The 22,929-nt window shown below is 38.8% G+C and overlaps 1 pseudogene across 1 annotated transcript; it reads left to right on the top strand.

The window, feature by feature from the left end:
• Positions 1–21,776: 21,776 nt before the first annotated feature.
• LOC308551040 (large ribosomal subunit protein eL18 pseudogene) lies at positions 21,777–22,314 on the top strand (annotated as a pseudogene). The gene has a single exon. The product of its transcript is annotated as a large ribosomal subunit protein eL18 pseudogene (transcript).
• Positions 22,315–22,929: the final 615 nt, after the last annotated feature.

Here is a 22,929-nt window from a genome sequence, read left to right as displayed (position 1 = left end):
GCCGTCAGGGTCTAATTGTTCACCGTGATCAGTCTAGCATATAGCAGCTGCTCACTAGATGTTTGTTGAGTGGATGAATGGATGAATGGATGAATGACTGAATGGGTGGCTGAATAACATCTACCTTCTACAGTGTGAGAACCATCAGATAGGTACAATTTTCCTACATTTGAAAATAATTTTTCCTTCTTGTGAGAAAGATATGCATACAATCTTAGAAAAAGAGGATCTTTTCTTGCAGTGACCTGGGAGGAGTGGGGTTTATGCTCAATGCCAACCACATGCTTCACAGTCTTACTTTCCCAGCTAGAGAGGCCTGGTGACAGCAGGCAGCAGGAACATCGGGCCTCATGACAAGAAAACAATAGATAGTTTTGATGTCTTCAGGCCTGAGGGCAGCCAGGAGCCATGGTCTATTAGCCCTGTAAGGGACTGTTGGATATAAATCCACCACCCTCTTTGTTGCATTTAAACCTGAGGGTGAAAGGAGTTAATTTCCTTGTCCAAAGCCTCACTTGGATGAAGCTCTCAGAATGACAAATGGCAGGGGCAGGTTCTCATCCAGGCTTGGAAGTCCTCACCTTTTCCCCTTCCCTGCCCCATCATTTACTACTATCCATTTACCAAATCTCTTTCATTGTCCTCAGAATTCCTGCCCTTTATCAAAACAGTTTTTTTTCATTTGAAACTCTTTTTATTTATTTATTTACTTGAATAAAAATAAATCTGAATATTTTATTTTTTTAAAATTTATTTTTATTGTTGAAAGTATTACAGATGTCCCCCTTTTTTCCACCATTGATCACCTCTACCTGGCATCTGCTCCAGCCATCTCCCCCACCCCCACTTTCTCCACACCATTGTCTGTATCCATGGCTTATGCATATATGCATATAAGTTCTTTGATTAATCTCTCCCCACCCACTTTATTGAGGCATAATAGACATGAAGCAAAATGTACCAATTTTAAACTTTCAATTCTAAGAGTTTTGTCAAATTTACATACTCACATGTGGTATGTGAAATCACTGCAATCAAGATGTAAAACATGCCCCCCAAATTTCTCTTGTGTTCATTTGCAAGCAACCCCTCCCAGGTAGCCACTGATCTCTTTTCTGTCTCTATGGATTAGTTTTTCCTGTACTTAAATGTCATATAAATAAAATCACATAGGGATTTTTGTATGATTTTGTTGTCTAATTTTGTTGTCTAATTTTCTTTATTCAGCATAATTATTTTGAGATTTATCAATGGTGTTACATGCCTTAGTAGTTTGTTCCTTTTTATTTCTAGTAGTATTTCATTGTATAGATTTACCAAAATGTGTTCATCCATTCCCCTGTTCATCATTTGAATTGTTACTAGTCTTTGACTATTATGAAGAAAGTTGCTAAATATGTTCTTGTACAAGTTTTTGTGTCTACGTATGTTTTAATTTCTTTTCAGTAAATATGTAGAAGTGAAACAGCTGATTCATATGATGGGCATATGTTTAACTTTATAAGAAACTGCCAAGCTGGTTTCTAAACTGGCTATCCCCTTTCAATCCTAGCAGTAAGGTCCCACTTGCTCCACATCCTTGATAACACTTGGTATTGTCAGACTTTTCATTTTTAGTTATTCTAGTGGGTCAGTAGTAATATATCATGGTCTTAATTTGCATTTCAACTAATGTTGAGTAGTTTTCATATACTTATTGGCCATTTGTATTTGTCTTTGTGGAGGTGTCTATTAAAATATTTTGCCTATTTTTAACCTTTCTGAGACTGTACTTTTATCTGTAAAATGGGGATAATAAAATCTGCCATGCAGGGCAGTTGTCAGCATGAAGTGAGAGAGTGTATATAAGAACACACTTAGCAGGATCTGCCTCATGGAGATCCTCACTGAGCAGGAGCTACTCTCACTGCCACTGTTGTGGTTGCCTCAATACTATTTGAATGCCACACAGATGGCCTGGGCCAGATTTTTGTAAAACTGTGCTGATGGCTTTCGGTGATGACCTTTTGCAAGCTCATTTGAACCTTTTTAAAAATAGGGAAAAGTCTATATTTAACAGGACACTGTTCTGATATGAAGAGACTTTTAGGGCCACACTAATGAAGCAGCTGGTCATGGTTCAGGAGTGACCACCAGTGAGCAATGAGTCAGGACATCTTTGATATGCTCCTCGCAATATTTAAAAAATTAGTCCATGTGTAAACTTTCTGTTTATTCTGGGGAGCAGCGTCAGATGGGAATTATGGGAAGCCCTTATTCTTTGCTCTGACATATTATATAGTCACACACATAATTTCCTCCCCAGCCTTCCAAAGAGTTAGAAACTGTGCCCCTAAGTGTAATTAAATAGAGCAAACTGGACATAAATGCTTATGGATATATTTTAAGGCTTGTAGTTTTATGCTTTGGACTTACCTTCCTTTTAAACTTTACCTGTGCAGCTGAATACACTTTTTTTCCCATGACTGTTCTGGAAAATGATGTTTTAATGCTAAGAATTCTGATTTGGTGCCTGGTTTAGTTAGTCCTGTGCACACAATGACAACACACAAATCCATTGGTCATGTTATGGCACCACCTGTGCCTCAGTTTTCTCCTCTGTAAAATGGAGGAAATAGCAATGCCTTATATATATGTGTGAGGATTTAATGGGTCACTAAAATAGTGTTTTTGAAGAGTACCAGGCACATGGTAGTAAACACTGTAAATACTATCTATTATTGTTTTATTCTATTTGAAATTGCCTTCCCCACCCTCACCCCCTGTTCATATGTGTGCACATATAATGAATATATGGATGAGTGTTTGGGAGGGTCTTATCTGCACTTACATTTTTCCTTTGATCAAATGAGTGTCTGTTTTGGAAGTCCTTAAATAGTAAGCGATTAGCAATTAACAATAGCCAAGATTCCTCTTAACCTTTATTTAATGTCTTGAAATTCTTGTTTCAATGACATTTTGTGGCTTCCCTCCCCAACTCCAAACATTTTACTGAGTGCTTTAGGAAGTTTTGGTTGAGTAGATCATACAAACATTAATTCCTGCCATATCCTGGTGACAAGCACCTCTTCAGCATTCTCAACACTCTATATCCTCCCACTGTGTGTTTTTCTACTCCTTCCTTCCAGTGTCCAATTCCTTCCATCTGATCACCTTAAGCCCTCCTCCTCTTTATTCTCTAAAATGTTTGTGCAAGCCATTATCCCTTCAAAGTAGTTGGAAAAGTGGGAAAAGTTTAACTGTGTGATGGGGGTGGGGTGGGAGGAGGCCAGTAGTTTAGCTCAAAAGTGCTGGAGAAAAGTAACAGTGAATAAGTTCTGCTGGGGAGGGCTGGGATGTTAGCACTCTTACCCCACCCTGCATTTAGGAAAACATGCTCACTGTGAAGAGGGGAGACAAGGGTTGAGGGTAGTGTTCTGAGCCTCAACCAGGGTCCTCTTACCTTAGGATTGTGAAGGCAAACATTGCCAACCCACCCTGGTTCAGAAGCCACAGTTTGCTCACCAAACATAAAGAAGCCCAACAGGACTGACTTCATGGCAGATTAGTAGCAAAAAGCCCCCTGCTCAGAAGGACCTCATGCTTGGGGTTTAATGCTCTGTAATTGCTATTTTGAAATTCTTAGTAATTTTATCATTGAATTTATGTTTTGTAAATGGAGTCCAATGACACAATGAACACAGTGGTGATGGAGGCTTGCAGCATCATCAGTTCACTGTGGTCTTGCTTCCTGCTGCCTCCTTGCTTCCCCAAAATGGATTATGGCTGATCACTTCCTTGACCTCATCCTGTGACCCTTCTACCTTCTGCCTTTTGCTTTTGTATGGGACCTGGATACACATGCAGGAAAGGTTGAGACCAAGAGCATATTACTTGCCCATCTTGGTGTGGGGCATAGATGTGGACAAATCTATCCTGGGCTTGTGATGCCATAGCACATTTAATGGACAACTGGGCAGGGGATAAGCTATGGATTGGGGTGATGAGTTCACAGGAATAAGAGATGCCTAGCTCAACTTCCCTGCTCCTGGCTGGGGCATAATGTGTTGGTGCCATATTTGGTGATATGGGGAAATTTGACAGCCAGCGAGCCATGCGTGCACATGCATGCATGTACACCTCCAGTCACAAGATGGGCCTCTTTGGCCACTTCTGAGGGTCTGCATTCCCCTACAGCTACCCCGTTCCTAAGGGAGTGTGACATTAAATAGTAAATAAAAAAAAAACACAGGACATGCCAAGAGAAATATTGCAGAATAAAGAAAAAAGCTTTGGATTTTAGGATCTTTAATAGCACTTTTGTTCCTGTTTTTGAGCAAGGAGCCCTCCATTTACATTTTTCACTGGGCCCCACAAATTATGTACCCAGTCCCAGTGCCCATAAATGGTCTGCACTTGTTTGGAGCTCATTCTTTTTCCAGGTCCCAGCTAATGGAGAGGGAGAGGAGGGAATGGATGAGGTGCTCCCACTGTCTGAAGTTGCCAACTGGGGAGGACTGCACATCACTTTTATTCACAGTTCATTGACCACCCCCCAGTGGCATAGCCACAATTAACTGCAAGGGAGAAAACAAGATTTAGTCAAGTGGGACGTCCAGGAGGAAGAAGTTAATGCCAATGTAAGCAAGTACTTGTTGTCTGTGCCAAATCCTCCAAACACACTTCTCTTCTTGGTAATGACACCATCTTCCATCTAATCATGGAAACCAGTCATCTAACAGGTCTTTGTCTCTGGTCACTTTATGACTAATGCTTCTCAAGTCCTGATAGTTTTATATTTGCCCATTTCTTTGATCTGTCCACTTTTCTCCATCTCCACCATCCTAGTTGAAGCTCTCAGTTCCTCAGTGATTTGCAAACACTTTGATTGTGCACACTGTAATTAAATTTTGAGCATAGGCCCCAAATAGCTGTACCTTTGTTTAGAAATAGCATCCATGTACCATTGTTTTTCTGAATTTTAGATATTATCAAAACAATGTTTCTTTATTTCTTTAGAACAATATCGTTTTATATTTTCCCTCATATTTCAATAGATGACCATCTTGTGCATTTCCTGAGATATTAGCCTTTCCTTCCAATTGATGATTAGTGACCTAGAAACCTGTGATAGATTTTTGCTTTCACTGTTACCCTCATCTCTATCATCTCTTTCCTCCCTGTAACCATGCATTCATTCATACACAAATAGTTATTGAAAGACCACTGTGTGCCAGGCACTGTTCCTGACAATGGAATACATAAAACTTAGAAAGTTCCTGCCTGCTTGGAGCTTATTCTAGTGGAAGCAGTTGGGAGACAGAAATAAACTAAATAAAAGTGTCAGGTACTGGTTAGTGCTCTGAAGAAAAATAGTGAAGGGGGATAGAGAGTGACTAGGGGAGGGGCTGACAGGGTGCTATTTTAACAAAGGCTTTGCTGATGAAGTAACACTTGAGACCCAAATGAATTAAGGTTGAGAGCCACACAACTATCTGGGAAGTAAGAGGGAACAGTTAATGCAGATACTCTTCAGTGAAAACACGTTCAGCTTGGGCATGGGACAGCAAGGAGGCCAGTGGGCTACACAGTAAGCAAGAAGGAAGTGACAAGAGAGGGGCTTGGGGAGCCAGGGAAGGACCATTTTTTCCAGGATCTTGTAGACCATGGTCCAGTCTTTGTATCATGTCCTGAAGATGATAGGAAGACACTTGAGAGTTTTGAGTAGAGACGGGGCCCGATCAATTTCACACTTTAGAATGATCACTATGGTTGCTGTATGGAGAACAGACTGGGGGTGGGGCAGGGGCGAGGGAGGAAAGAGGGAGACAATTTAAGAAGTGATTTCAGAGATCAGGTGAGAAGTGTCAGTAGGGTGGATTAGGCTAGTGGCAGTGGGGATAGGGGAGAAGTCAGATCTGAGTTGTAATTTGAGGATAGGACCAATTCTCATAATGCCTCCTTTGTACTCAAAACATTTTTACTGATTCCTAATGCCCTTGCTCTTGGAATAAAGTTTAAGATCATTAACAAAGGGTATAAGAACACCCAGCACCCAGCCTCTACTCACCTCTCTACCTGGGATAGCATTCCTTGTCAGGGTCTCAATTCCAGCTCCTTTTTTTTTATTTCTCCAACCCCATACTGCTCCCTCCACCTGGAATGTTCTTCCCCTTCCCCTGGTTAGCTGTTACTCTTTTTTTCAGATCCCATCTCAATCAACAGTCCTTCAGAGGACAGTTCTCTGATCTCTCTGACTACTAGTTCTTTCTAATGCCACTCTCCTAGCACCACGCCCTCACCCGGGCTTCTTTGCACTCCTTTACTTTCTTTAGTATGAGTATGTGACCATCTGTCTCCTCTAGTAGACTGCAAGCTGCAAGAGGGCTCAGACTTTATTGTTTTTGTTATTGTACCTCCTGCCTCAATGTAATGCCTAGCACATAGTAAAGTCAATAAAATGCAAATGAGAAAGTATGGATGGAAGAAACAAAGAGACTTCTTCAGGAGCACATGAGTTGAGTTAGTGCCATGGGGAACTCAAAAAAATAACTTGGGGAAGGGGGTTACTAATTTTAGCAGTTGGATTGGTGAAGGCCTGTACCCTAATATTGAGAATAATATTACACTCATTTGAAGCTACAAGCTAACAAAAGCCTATGGCATATATTATAACTTGTGTTTTACTTGTATCTTAGTTTGCGTGGGGATGTAAGAAGAAAATTATTCATTCTTCTTTCCACTGCATTATCAAACATGATTTCTCAGACAATTCTTTCTCAGTCCTGGATAAAATCTTAAGCAGGTCCAATAAGTTTTCAATCCCATTCAGGCTCAAGTGCAATCCAATTTCAGTAAATAAAATGTCCCATCCAATCTAACCTAAAAAAGTTCAGTCTTTTATTCAGTTTCAAACACTTCCTTTCCTAGCCCCCAATAAATCTTCTGATGAGGATGAGACCTGTGCAAAGGGAGAGAAAGGCACAGTTGATGCCTTTTATCCTCTCTTCCTTCTTTCACTGCAACCCCCAGTCTCTAGCTGCCATTTCCAGCTTGCCCATAGTTGGGGCATAGGAAAGGGGAGAAGGCAGAGCAAGGGACCCCTCACTAGACTGGTGTAGATGTCACTCACCAGGGAGCTTCCTGGGTGTGGAGAATGTTCAAAGATGACTTTTACTTCGGCAGCTCTCCTGGTCCCTCAGTGACTTTGCATTGCTAAGAATCTCTTAGCAATAAGGCTTCTGATGAGGACGAACATCCTCTGGCTGACTTTTCCCTTCATCCTCTGGCTTTTTAGTAGTTTATCCCCTGATGGGTTCAACTGCCCTACAAATGGATTTCCTGGGCAGAACCCTCTCAGGACCTCTCAGTCCAGATCCGTTCCAAGGTCCACATCTGGCTCAGAAGAAATGTACATGCATCCCAAACCCTTCTGACACTGAAAGTACTGATGATTCCTAGGGCAGTCAGTCACTTCTCCTTAGGCTGCTTTTTAGGCAGTAGGTCAAACACAGGTTCACACCTTCATACTTCCCCAGAAAAGAGTCAGATGCCTGCCTTTCTGTCCTTCAAGCTCCAGGGAACATCATAGGTCAGGCTCTTATTCGTTCTCATAAAGCCCTTATTATCGAATTTAAGGTGAAGAGAAAGTACCACATTCCCTTCTCTTACGTGTGTGTGTGGTGGGGGAGAGACTCAGCACTCCAACCACTCTCCTCTCACCTTCAACTTCCAATGGGTCACTTTGCTTCTCTTATATGGCCTGGTGTTAAGCAATGGTCAGGGTTACCTTATAATTTATTATCTAAAAAGAGTCACCTTCTTTGATTTGTAGTTGTATTTTCCACTTTATGTAAATTTTATTGAAGTGTAACATTCATACAGCAAAATAGACAAATCACAAGTGTACAGTTTGATGAATTTTTATGTGAGTACTTATATAACAAACACATACATAAAAAAACCAGAACATTCCCAGCACCCTAGTAGCTCCATTGTGTTTCTGAAAATCATTATCCCTCCTTCAAGGGTGACCACTATTCTCACTTCTAGGACCACAGATTTGTTGTATAAACTAGGAAAATTCTGAGAGTGAAAGGGGGCATGTGGTATCTTGTTCCCCAAAATGGCCATCATCAATTACTTCTCTTCTTGTTAACCTGTCTCCACTAATAAGAGGTAACCATTCTTATACTCCTGGCTCCTCTCTGACTACTTTGACCAATAGAATATTGCAAGTATGATGCTTTGCCAGTTGCAGGCTTAGTCTTTAAGAGGGCTGGCAGTTCCTAATTCCAGCCTTGACTCTGAGTCTCCATAAAAGACATTCAGGGTACTCTGCTGGAGAGAGAAAGATCATATAGAGGATCACTGGGGTGCCAGAAATGTGAGTAAAGAAGGTGATCCTGAATATTCAACCCAGTGAAGCCTTCAGATGACTCCTGCCCCAGCTGCCGTATGACTACAAATTCTGAGTTTCTCCACTTTTGGATCTTTAAGCAGAAAGTCTCTTTGGCCCCAAACTCCTATAACCCATTTGAGTGCAGGCAATGTGACTCCCTAGAGAGGAATTAATAACTCCTTTCCCCTTTTCCCCAGGTATCTACTGCCTCCTCGGTAAACCTTGATTCTCGTTTGATCTGCAGAGCTTTGGCATAGAGACCATTCTGTGTTTCTCCCATGAGGCAAAGAAGAAAGTCTTGTTGACTGATGGCAATTAATCATAATGAGGATACCTTGATTGTAAGATAGGCATTGAACATAAGATATTATCTGCTCAGAAGAAGACAAAAATCACCCACATGACAGTCTGTGGTATAAAGCTCAATGATGCCAATCTTTTGCAGAGAGAATCAGGGGCAACTCTTATGAAGTTAGATGTAAGGTCATGGGAATAGAGCAAATAAAAAGTGTTCTGGCGCTCCCTTACTTCCCCTCCAGCCTCCAAAGACAAATAGCTGATGGGCGACCAGGCAAATAAGAAACTACAGAAGACTTATCCTAAGGCTGGATGAGAACCTATGATAAAACCATTTGTACTCATCTCTTAGGGAAGAGCAATTTCTGTAAACTAAGGGTGTGTCTTTTTCTTTTAGGCTTTGATGTGAGGTAGAAACATCTCTAGGTTTTACTGTCAAATTTTCTCTTGAAATTAACCTTCATCTTGTTAACTATTTTTTTCAAAATTGTGCAAAAATGCAAGTTAATTGTAGGAGAAATATGCAAATAGAGATAGAATGTCAGCAGCTGTTGGGATCTATTCTTCCATACTGTTAGGTATGAGATGTCATATGAATCCTTATTCACTTTTACTATTGACATTCTGTATCCATGACCACATCACTTAGAACTTTATTTTGTTTGAGCTATAGAACTTATCATTTATCAATATTTACGTGCCTTCAGAATGTGGCTATAAATGGTCATATCCTAAGATATGTCTACATCCAAAGTTCATTTGACATTTTATCACTGATTACACTTTCTAGAAGACAAATAAATACTTTGCCCTTACCATACTACATCAGTAATTTGAAGTATTGTGATTTCTCAGGGTGCCTGTTGTATCATGTATATTTGTACTCTATGATATGTTTCACCTATTTTCTTATTATCTGAAGGAATTCATTTTGATCATTATCTGTAAAACATACCAGAAATGTGAAGAACATAAAAGAAGGAAAGGAAAATGAATAAAATGTTTTTCAATCATCTTTTGTTATGTAGTAAACCACTATGAAATTTATTGGCTTAAAACAACGATTTATTAAATTTTATGATTCTGTGGGTTGGTGGACTTAAATGGGCAGCTCTTTTGTTCTACATGGTGTTTGTTGGAGTCATTTGTATGGCCACATTCAATTAATGGTAGGGCTGGGGCTGTGAGTTTGAAAACCTTAGTTCTTCTACATAAGGCCTCTTTCTGTTATTAGCTTGAATGTCCTGATTGCAAGGTGATATCAGGATTTCAAGAGCAGGAAACTAGCAGGTGCCAGCCTCTTCAGGTCTCAACCCAGTACTGTGAAATTAAACTCTATCAATTCCACAGCATTTTATTGGTCCAAACAAATTGCAAGGCCAACATACATTCAAGAGGAAGGGAAATATGTTCCACTTCTCCATGAAAGGAACAGCATGTACACAAAGGATGGGAGAAATTGTTGATAGCCAGCTTTAGTGACAGTTTACCAAAAACAAGAAAGGGAAATATAAGGAAATAGAGATATAAATTGGGGGAAAATACACAGAAATTGAAGAAAGAAATTATGAGAATAAGGATATTCTTCAAATATTTGTTCATTCACGTATTTTATCTCCAACATCTTAGCATGTGTCTGGCATATAGTAAGGTTCTTAGTTAATGTTTATTAAATGAGAAAACCCACTTGATCAGAAAAACCCACACTACATGGTTATATTAGCAATAAATAACTTTGTTTGTGTTAAGCCAGTGAAATTTTAGAGCTTATTTGTTATAGCAGCCAGTGTTATATGAACTAGCACATCTCTATATCCCAACACCCCAACAGTTTTAAGGGTTAAAATAAAGTTCAAATTCCTTAGGTCTGACGTTGTTAATCTCTGGTTAATATAGTTAAAAGTATATTTGGAACCATACTGGAGTAGGCAGACTTTTCAAATAACCTTCAATGAGTCCCACTTCTTGGAATTCACATCATCATATAATCCTCTTCCCTTCAATGCGGACTGGACCCAATAACTTGTTTATAACCAATATAATAACACAAAGGTAATGGAAGTCATGTCCATGATTAGGTTACAAAAGATTGTGGTTTCCTTTTTGCTAACAGACTCTCTTGCTGGCTTTGATGATGCAAATTGCCATCTTGGAAAGGCACATGTGACGAAACATTGAGGATGGCCTCCAACCAACAGCCAGTGGGAAACTGAGTCCCTCAATCCAACAGCCTTCAAGGAACTAAAGCCAGCCAAGAACTACATAAATGGGTTTGAAAATGGATCTTTCTCCAGTTGAACCTTAAAATGAGACTACCACCCTGGCCAATATCTTGATTGCAGCCTCATGAGAGACTCTAAAATAGAGAACTCAACTAAGCTGTGCCCAGATTCCTGATCCACAGAAAGTGAGAGATAATGAATGTGTGTTGTTTTATGTTTCTAAAATTTGGGGTAATTTGTTATGCAACAATAGATAACTAATAGAGTCGCATACCTGGGTTTTAATCTGGGGTATATCCACAGTCTATTGACACTGGTAATCTTCTAGTTTCAAAAAAGATATTCTTAGAGATAAATACATGTTTGAAGTATTTCTGCTTCTCATGTGCATTTTTAAATCATGAACTTCTAGAAAAATTGTCCTATCATACCTTTCTGCTTACTTAAGCCATTTTTACTATGAAGAAACTACTATATGATTGTTTAAAATCTGTTTGCTTTGATGCTTGAAATTTTTGAAGAAAGAAAATCTATAAGAAAAGAAACAGGGAAAGGCATACAGAACTGAAACAAGAGTGTTCAGTTCCAAATGACTGAGGCTGGAGAAATCTAAAATGTTCTACATCCATCTGAAATGCAGGAAAAAACCCAGATACTCAATAACAGAGAAACTCTACGAAAGTTATTTGCACCTTCATTATGATCAACAGCCTAGCTTCAAGAGGTGAATTAAGGTCTGTGGAAACAACATGAAGCAGCCTGCAGACAAAAGAGAGAAAAAGAGAAGTAAACATATTTGGAAGGTCTGGCAGCAATGAGTTTACAACCCCTAAAGACAACTATTGACTGCAGTTGGGGAGAAGCTGACCCTTATGGATAGAACTTGTTCAGTTTGTCATCCAGTTAATGTCCTACTGACCCCCAACACTGAAGCCATATCTCTCACCCTGCTTATAAAAAGTGTTTCTTCTCCCTGTAGTTAGAAATATTGTTTTCATATCTCTATTGAAAATGTTGGAGAGAAGGGAATTAGAACATCAAGGATACATGATTTTAAGGAAATGGAAAGAGAGGCATACTTCCTATTGAAGTGAAAATTAGGTGTTTAAAAAGCAAATTCAAGCCCAGCCAGCATGGCTCAGGGTTTGAGCATTGACTTATGATCCAGGAGATTGCGTGGTTCGATTCCCAGTCAGGGCACATGCCCTGATTGTGGGCTTGACCCCCATTAAGGAATGTGCAAGAGGCAGTCCATCAATGACTCTCTCATCATTGATATTTCTATCTCTCTCTCCCTCTCCCTTCCTTTCTCTGAAATCAATAAAGACATATTTTAAATAATTTTTTTTTTTTAAAAAGCAGATTCAAGACCTGCTGCATTTATTGTTGTTACCTACCTGATCTCAGAAATTATTTGATTGGAAACCCTTGATTTAACCTTTCTGCACCTAACTATCTTAATGTAAAGGATTAAGCTGTTGAACCTTAAGGGCTATGGTTGCTATAAAGTTTTATGACTCAACAATGTTTATGGTTTTAGGCCAGAAGGAAAACCCATTTAGAAAGTTTCTTTAAGAGGAGAAAGATGGCTGATTGCAGAAAAACTTTATAATTATCTTAAATGATGATGTTGTAGGGCAAGTTGAAGTTAGGCTAGATGATGATGATTCATCTTAACTGTACTTTTAATACAACCCTGATATTATTCTTGTTTTGCTAAGCAAACGGGAACTTCCCCTGTTCTGACAGCTGAGCTTAGTCCTAAGAAAAGATCAACTGGAATTGACAGCTTTTCTCAAGTGCTGAGCCACTTGGAAGAGATTGAGATGCTGAAAATATCCAGTCCATTAGGCTTTGAAGTATCAGAGTATCTCCCTAATTTGACACTTACCTATGAACAGATTCCAACATGAGTTCTCTTTCCAAAGGGATTTTGTTAAAGTGTGTGTTGGACCCCTTTTTATTACATTACCCATGCTCCTTTAAAATACAAACTCATGATCACACTATTTACTATTTCACCTCAGTTTTGGTTTTGACCTTTCCAAACAACCCATATTCACCTGACATTTAGACACAGAAAAATATTTTAGTGTCTATAATCAATTGGTTACCAAGTATAAAATTATTGACATTACTCAAGGACTAATTCTTTTTTCTTTTATCATTCAGTATACTTCCTGAAGTTTTGTTTGCAATCTATACACATTTAGATAGCTTCTAAATGTATCTCTCTTGTCATAGATGTTAAAATGTACCTCTACTTTAATGACTTCCAGACAATTCAAACTCAACATTCTTCAGAGCAGAATTCATCATCTTCGCATTCAAGCTCCTCTTCCTGACTTCTCCATTTTGGTTAACAGCACTATCATCGACCGGACATCACCCAAGACTTTTCTTTTTCCCATACTCTCTATACCTAGTTATTATACTCTGGCAATTTTCCTTTTAACCATTTCTTGTATCTTTCACACAAACCCTTAATGCCCACTTTTCCTTCTTCGCTTTAACCCTTATAATCTCTGACCTATACCATTGCAGTGCACCTATGGACTTCCCCAGGCCACATAACCCCAGGATAAGGCTAAAAATCAAGGCCAAGATATCTGTTAAAAAACTCCCTTCTCTTGCTCTGCCCAGAAACATCTCCTGGAATTCCAAATCTCCTCAAATGGGTTCTAAATGGTTTGAGTATTCTCCAGAGAGTCTTTTACATGCATTCTGAGAACCAATCCTCCTGGATATTCCACAAGAGTTGGCATATTGCTCTTCTCCTACTTTGACTTACTTTAGTGATATGCATTGTCATCATTGTCAAAAACAACAAATACCTCATTGTTGCTGGTGTCTACCAGTGCTCAAGGCTTTGGCCACTATGTCTAACTACAGTGTAGCAAAGAGATTAAGAACGTGGGCTATAGGTTCAGATGGGTCAAAACTGAAGTCCTATCTCTGTCTTTACCAGCTATGTGATTTTAAGAAAGTTGCTTAACTTTTGTAAAGTTCAATTTACGTGTCTGTAAAATGAGGATAATAATAATGCCTGCACTGTAGAGTTGTGTTCAGGAACAAAGAAAGTTTAAGTATTTTCAATTTGCCTCTTCTAGTGCCTCCTAAAGGGAAGACTCCATTGCAAGCTTGGTTGCTGAAGGCTTTGCCAGCTACATGGAGTAAGAAAGGGTGGAAATGAGAATGATAAGCACTATTTGTGAGCACAAATGAGTTTGGGAGAGGAAGAGAGAGAAAGAGAGTAAGACAAACTAGCATGGGGACAATAGGGGCAGGGAGAGAAAAAGAGAGATTTGGGGAAGAGCAGTGAGTGAATTAGATTTTAATTAGTCTTCCTGTATATTTCATGATAAAATTTCCCCTTACCACCATTTCAAGAGATCTTCAGTGTTTTAAAGGCTTTTGGTAATTAGATTTTTGTTCATTTTGGATATGCTGAGACAGAGACTCAGCCTTCACCTCAAGGCAACCCAACTTTATTTGTGTTACACTTAAAACAATCAGGTTACTCAGGGATACAGGGTAAATGACCAGTTTCTCTCCAGAAGAGCCAAATTATGACGGAGGAGGTGAATATAAGTTACACAATTTTCTCATTCATCAATTTCAAAAGTTGTTTTTTTCTTTAATTTAATAATTTGGGATTGAAGCCAGACGTCCTGTGTTCAGATCCTCACTCTTCCACTTAGTAGCTGTGAAAACTTGAGCAAAGTATTAAAAGTCTCTGTTAACTTTTTCATGTGTAAAATAAAAAAATAATTGCTTATACCAAAAAGGGTTGTTGTATTAATTAAATAAGTTAAAACATTTAAAGAGCTTAGAATAGTTTTGATAAATAGTAGGCATGGAACAAAAGCTAGATATCACAGTATTTTTTATCTATTTTCCAAAGTAGATAGCTAAGTTCAGAGCATATAAAAGGCATTAAAAATCACTCTTATTCAAAATAATATTGGAAGTTTTTGCCACAGTCATCAGACAGGAAGAAAACATAAAAGGTATCCAAATTGGAAAGGAGGAAGTAAAACTGTCATTATTTGCAGATGACGTGATATTATACATAGAAAACCCTAAAGACTCCATCAAAGTACTACTAGATTTGATAAATGAATTTGGCAAGGTAGATGGATACAAAATTAACACCCGGAAATCAATGGCATTTTCGTACACCAACAATGAACTCTCAGAAAGAGAAACTAAAAAAACAATCCCATTTAACATTGCAGCTAAAAAAGTAAGATACCTAGGAATAAACCTAACCAAGGATGTAAAAGACCTGTACTCGGAAAACTACATGACACTGAAAAAAGAAACAGAGGAAGATATAAACAAATGGAAGAATATACAATGTTCATGGATTAGCAGAATTAATATCATTAAAATGTCCATACTACCCAAAGCAATCTACAGACTCAATGCAATACCTATTAAATACCAATAGCATATTTCACAGAGCTAGAACAAATATTCCAAAAATTTATATGGAACCAAAAAGACCCTGAATAGCTGCAGCCATCTTGAGAAAGAAGAACTGAGTGGGAGGGATCATTTTACCAGATATCAAACTGTACTACAAAGCCATTGTAATCAAAAGAGCCTGGTATTGCTACAACAACAGACATATAGATCAATGAAACAGAACAGAGATCCCAGAAATAGACTTACACAATTATGATCAGTTAATATTTGACAAAGGAGGCAAGAGTATCCAATGGAGTAAAGACAATCTCTTCAATAAGTGTTGCTGGGAAAATTGGACAGATACATGCAAAAGAATGAAACTAGACCACCAACTTTCACCATACACAAAAATGAACTCAAAATGGATAAAAGACTTAAATGTAAGTCACGAAACCATAAAAATCCTGGAAGAAAACATAGGCAGTAAAGTCACAGACATCACATATAGTGGACTTTTCACTGATACATCTCTTAGGGCAAGAGAAACAAAAGAGAAAATAAACATATGGGACTACATCAAACTAAAAAGCTTCTACACAGCAAAGGAAAACAGCCTCAAAATACAAAGGAACCCCACGGTCTGGGAAAACATATTTGCCAAGGATGTATCTGATAAGGGGCTAATTCCCAAAGTGTACAAAGAACTCATAGTACTCAGCAAGAGGAAGACAAACAACCCAATTAAGAAATGAGCAAAGGACTTGAATAGACACTTCTCCAAAGAGGACATACGGATGTCCAGGAGACACATGAGAAAATGCTCAATGTTGCTGATCATCAGAGAGATGCAAATTAAAACCACAATGAGGTATCACTTCACACATGTCAGAATGGCTGCCATCAACAAATCAACAAACAACATGTGCTGGCGAGGGTGTGGAGAAAGGGGAACCCTAGTACACTGCTGGTGGGACTGCAGACTGGTGCAACCACTATGGAAAACAGTATCGAGATTCCTCAAAAAATTAAAAATGGAGCTGCCTTTTGACCCAGTGATTCCACTCTTAGGAATGTATCCTAGGAATCCTGAAACATTCATCAGAAAGGATCTATGTACCCCGATGTTCATAGCAGCACAGTTTACAATAGCTAAGATCTGGAAACAGCCCAAGTGCCCATCAGTAGATGAGTGGGTAAAAAAGCTGTGGGACATTTACACCATGGGATACTACGCAGCTGTAAAGAAGTAGAATCTCATACCCTTTGGGACAGTATGGATGGACCTGGAGAATATTATGCTAAGTGAAATAAGCCACGCAGGGAAAGACAAATATCACATGATCTCGATTATACGTAGACTCTAAAGAACTTAATAAACTGATTAACAGAATAGATTCAATGACATGGAAGCATAGATGAGACTGATGAATGTCAGAGGGATGGAGGAGGGTGGGTGGGTGCAGGGGGATTGAATAACCAAAGAATTTATATGCATATATGCACAACCCAAGGACATGGACAGCAGTGGGGAGAGGGACTGGGAAGGAGGAAGGGATGGGGAGGAACGGGTCACTGAGGGAAAAAGGGACATCTGTAATATTTTAAACAACAACAACAAAAAATAATACAAAGGAAACCCACTGTATGAGAGAAGATATTTGCCAAGGATGCATCTGATAAGGGGCTAATTTCCTAAGTGCACAACTTAGCAACTCATACAACTCAACAAGAGGAAGACAAACAATCCAATTAAAAAATGGGCAAAGAACCTGAATAGACACTTCTCCAAAGAGGACATACAGGTGGTCAAGAGACATATGCAAAAATTCTCAAAGTTGTTAATCATCAGAGAGACACAAATTAAAACCACAATGAGGTATCACTTCATACTTGTAAGAATGGCTACCATCAACAAATCAACAAACGACAGGTGCTGGTGAGGATGTGGAGAAAGGGGAACCCTAGTACACTGCTGGTGGGAATGCAGACTTGTGCAACCACTATGGAAAACAGTATGGAGGTTCCTCAAAAAATTAAAAATGGAACTGCCTTTTGACCCTGTGATCCCACTTCTAAGAATATATCCTAAGAATTCTGAAACACTAATCAGAAAGAATATATGCACCCCTATGTTCACAACTTAGCAGCTCATACAGCGCAATTTAGCAGCACAATTTACAATAGCTGAGATCTGGAATCATCACAAGTGCCCATCAGTAGATGAGTAGATCAAAAGCTATGGGACATTTACACCATGGAATACTATGCAGCTATAAAGAAGAAGGATCTCATACCCTTTGAGACAGTATGGATGGACCTGGAGAATATTATGCTAAGCAAAATAAACCAAGAAGAGAAAGACAAACATCCCATAATCTCACTAATATATGGAATCCAAACAACCTAATAAACTGATTAACAGAGTAGATTCAATGACATGGAAGCATAGATCAGACTCACGAATCTCAGAGGGAAGGAGGAGAGTGGGTGTATGTGGGGGAGAGATTAATCAAAGAATTTATATGCATATAGGCATAACCCAAGGACATAGACAATGGTGTGTTGAGGGACTGGGGAGGGGGTGGAAGGGTTGGAAGGAGTCAATGGGGAGAAAAAGATACATCTGTAGTATTTTGAACAATTAAAAAAACCCAAACCCTTACAGAAGGTATCAGCATTCTACACAGTAATAAAAAGTTGTATTACTTCAAAGTTTGAAATCTACTCCAAGAAATGTAATGATTGTATTACTCTATGAAATAAGCTAAAACCAATATATTTATATATGCTATAAATAGCATATATTTTGAGAAAGTCCAGTTTTAGTGTTTGAATGAGTTTTGTTTTGCATTGTTTAAACCTCTACCAAAGTTTATGTACATCTTAGAATGTTGTATAAATAGAGTATTCGGAAACACTGACTTTTAGCAGAAACTGCATGTAAAACATGAAAATCAAAACTATGAAATATAAAATAAAAGGCATTAAAGTTTATATATCATATATATTAACATATTTGTAACATATTAACATATTTGTAACATATGTATATACACCTCTTTGTACATATGTGTGTACATTAAACACATACACATATACATATATATAGAGAGAGACAGAGACAAAGAGAGAGAGGTGATACTTTATTAATTACCCCCATAAATATTTCCAACATTTATTTATTCATTCTTTCAATAGATATTTGTAGCACCCTTACTATGATGATCCTGGCTAAAATATCAAGACTCTAAATACATACATATCAAGTGCAGTTGCTGAGGTCAGCACCATCTCAGACCCTTGGAAACACTTGATGATGTTAATAGAAAAATGAAGATCTGGGGAGAAAATGAAGTGAGATGATTTACCCAGAGCCATATGTTTTGCTAGCACAGTTTTGAATACTTTAGGTCAATCCTGCAGTCTTTTATTCTCTCTGCTTTTCCACCTGTGCAATGTAAATAGTCACAATAGCTTCATAAAGGGATTGGGAGGATTTGTAAGTTAAATATGAACTCTTGCTGGCTCAAGGATCATCCTCTACATTCCATAAAACAACCTTGATTTTAAGGCAGAGGACAATGACAGAGGGCACATTTTCTATGTGCCTTGCATAGGTGTCATAGTCACGTAAAGTTTTCTCTTAGCACTCACTCAAGAGTGCCCTTGGCAACCTCTTGGCTGGTTCTTAGTTGAGGTGGGCTATGTTAAGGAATGGAAATCTACAATTAAAACTTGAAGGTGAGGAGAGAAAGACAAGGCTGAGAGTTTTGCAAGCTATTGATGTGTTGAAGGCCAGCCACTTTATTAATGTGTATGCGGAGGAAACCTAAAACTTAATCAAATAGTCCTCTGGCACACAAGCCTTTTGTTTATCAGCATTCTGTCTCTTGGTATGTTTGTGAAAATATATATGAGAGCCATGTGTACTCTGAATTCTTGCTTTTTCACAGTAAGATCTATGTCACTCCCACCCCTGTTTCATTGGGAATTAGCTTTAACCCTCTGATAGCAAAGGTGAGGAGTAAAAAACTGAGAACTATTTTTATAAAATCTTGACCATGGCACCCTCCTGAAAAGATTGCATCCAGGAGAGCACAACCAATACTGCTTTTGCAATTTTACCCCTGTAATGGGTGTGTTATATGGGAAAGGGTGGCAGGGGCAGTATTTGCTCTACACTGGAATTGATAGTGGCATAAACGCTCTCCCCACTTTCAGTTAACCCTCCCATTGTTTCCACTTGTCTTCCTAAAATTAAAATCTCACCTATGTCATTGCTTTACATATGAACCTTCAATGGCTCCCTTTTGCTTTTGGAGTTAGAATGTCTTCATAAGGCTCAGCACAGCCTACCTTTTCAATGTTATCTCCTGGCATTCCCCCTCACACACTCCATAATCTAGCCAGGATAATTTGGGATTAAATGAGGCAGTCCCCATGGTGGCTCAGATGGTAGGTTTTGGGTCCAGACTCTTGGCTTAAATCCAGGATCTCACTAGTGTAGAATCAGAGAAGTTATTTACCTTCCTGTGCTTCAGTTTCCCTATCTATAAAATGGGGGAAATAATAGTATCAAAACCCCACTATGGCAAGAAAATAAGTTAATACAAATAAAGTGTTTAGAGTAATGCCTGACACATAGCAATTATCATAAAAGTTTTGGTAGCATTATTATCATTTACAGTGATTGGAATGTGATATTTTCTTTGTCATCTCTGTGCCTTTGTACATACAGTTCCATAGCCTATAATTCCCTCTCCCTTTCTATGTCTAAAGGCTAACTCACTTTAAATACCTCTCTCAAGTGTCATTATTTATTTGCCCCTCTCTTTGCACATTCCACTTATCATAACAGATTATTTCAGCTTTTAAAAACAAGTATTTTGTCTTCCCTTATAAGATTGTGACCTCCTTGAGGGCAATGGTTGTCTTCATTTTTGTATCTCTAGTTCCCAGAAATTTAAAAATGATTGATTTTGAAAACAGCCTTTGAAATGATTGATGGATTCACAAAAAAATCTTGTGTAAAAATGTTCATAGCAGCATTATTCACAATAGCTCCAAAATGGAAACAACCTAAATGTTTATCAACAGATGAATGGATAAACAAATGATGTATCTGTACAATAGACTATCACTCACTAATAAAAAGGAATGAAGGACTGACATGTGCTACAACATGGATGAATCTTGAAGACCTTGTTCTAAGCGAATGAAGCCAGAAACAAAAAAAAACACATATGATTCTATTCACATATTATATGAAATGTCAAGAATAGGCAAATTTAAAGTGACAGAAAGCAGATTAGAGCTAGGGAAGGGTTGGGGGAATAGTGAAAGGGTATGGAGTTTCTTTTTGGGGTGAGGAAATGTTCTGAAATTGAATGTGATGATGATTGTACAACTCTGAATACATAAAAAAACCAATGAGTTGTACACTTTAAATGGGTGGATTGTATAGTATGTGAATGGTATCTCAATAAAGCTGTTACTGAGTATTGATTGAATGAATGGACAAATGAAGGGGAGCCATTTTGCATTTGTGTTTAATGTAAACATATACAAGAGCCAAATATCAAGTCCCTGAGTCCCTGAGCAGAGCCAGGGTTAAAGCTCCTCACCTTTTGGCCTTCTTGCTACCACATTTCCCTTCTCAAGCACTTGCCTCCCAGCTTACTCCCCCTAGCTCTTCATTCTCTTCCACTCTCCCCTTTTCTTTCCTACTTAGATTTTTCTCTTCCTCCACATTCAACCAGCCCCTTGGTACAGTTTAAGGGAGACCATGAAAGGAATGGGGTTTTCTTGGGGGAACTGGAACATGAGAGCCCAAAGGGACCCTGGATACATCCTTTTGTAGGAACACTGCTTTACAGTGGAGGCTCAAGGGGTCAAGGACATTGCTTAACTTCATACACTAAGTTAGTTCAGGAACTGAAATTAGAATCCAGGTCCTCTGTTCACCTGCTCAGTGCAATTTCCAGCACACTGCCTGCCTTCCTCACCTCCAACATACCTACTACCCCCAGACTGGAATGATCTGGAAACCAAAACAAGTGGAACTAATGAAGATCCCAAACCCACATACTGAACAGCTCAATATATGTCAGGCACTTTCTGTTTATTCTCTTCCAAAAATATTCCAGATCAAGCTAGTACCCCATCATACTGCACTTAAAAAAATTTAAATTTTATGTTTTTGCACTTTAGTTTTACTAGTAAGGAATACATGATATAGTAGAGAGACCACAGAATTGGTAGTCTGGATATCTAGACCCCAGTTCTCATTCTGTCGTTAAGTGGCAATGTGGCTTGAACAAGACCATCCTCGGCTTCACTTCCCTCACTGTAAAATTAAGGGTTGGATTAGATTACTTCTTTGCTCTATTCCATGTCTCTATGGTTCTTTAATTTGATAACTGAAGATTGAAATAAAGAGACTATGGGGAGCAAAAGGCACTATCATGAGAGTTGACACCAGCCACAACAAAGACTGAAAGGTTTAGTGTAAGAAGTTCAAGACCCAGGACATCTACCTAAGGCTGTTGGTCAAGCTATACAGGTTTCTGGCCAGACGAACCAACTCTACCTTCAATCAAATGGTGCTGAAGAGGTTGTTCATGAGTCACACCAACCAACTGCCTCTGTTTCTTTCCCAGATAATCTGGAAGATGAAACTTCCTGGCCAGGAAGGCAAAATCACTGTGGTTGTAGGAGCTATAACTGATGATGTGCATGCCCAGGAGGTGCAGAAACTGAAAGTGTGTGCACTTAATATGAGCAACCATGGTGGAGCAACATCCTCAAGGCCTGGGGCAAGATCCTTACCTTCATCTAGCTGGCCCTGGGCTCCCCCAAGGGCTGTGGCACAGTCTTGCTTCCTGATCCTTGCAAGGGCTGAGAGGTATACAGGCATTCCAATAAGGCCCCAGGACCCCTCACAGCCACATCAAACCTTGGTTACCCTCCAAGGGCTGGAAGTTTGAGTGCACAAGAAGCTGAAGGGCCAGCCACAGCTACTAAAACTAACTGCAGATCCTACCTTGTTATTAAAACTATTTTGGATGCTGAAAAATAGAGGTTATCAGCAGACTTAGAACTCTTTTCAATGTAGAGATATGCTTCCAGAGATACTTGTGGTAATTGAATCTGACCAGTATAAAGAGTTATTCAGCAACATATGAACACAGGAATAATTGAAGTAATTTTCATACAATCTGAGTATCATTATGCTATTTCAGGACATGACTGTTATGATAATAAGGGAATTATTATTTCAGGTAACTGAAATAAAGGCAAGAAATATGCCAGGCACTTTAATTTCTCATTTTAACTCCCACAACAACCATATGAGAAAAGAAGTACCCACTATACACATGTGAAAAGTGAGGATTGGAGAAATAGCCTAACTTTCCCAGGGTCACAGAGAATTAGGGGTGCCAGAGGGGTATGGTACTAGGTCTTCTTGACTCCTTGAGTTACATTTTTCTTTCTGCCTTATTGGATTCCCAAAACAATAACTTTCTAAATAATAGGTCAAGGATGGAAAAGACCTCTATTTTCGAGTCTAGATCCCTGTCACTGACATTACTTCTAATGTTTCAGTCCTTCCTATAA

Source organism: Miniopterus schreibersii, assembly GCF_964146895.1.
Source record: "Miniopterus schreibersii genome assembly, chromosome: X".
Taxonomy (NCBI): domain Eukaryota; kingdom Metazoa; phylum Chordata; class Mammalia; order Chiroptera; family Miniopteridae; genus Miniopterus; species Miniopterus schreibersii.
This window is presented reverse-complemented; position numbering and strand designations above follow the sequence as displayed.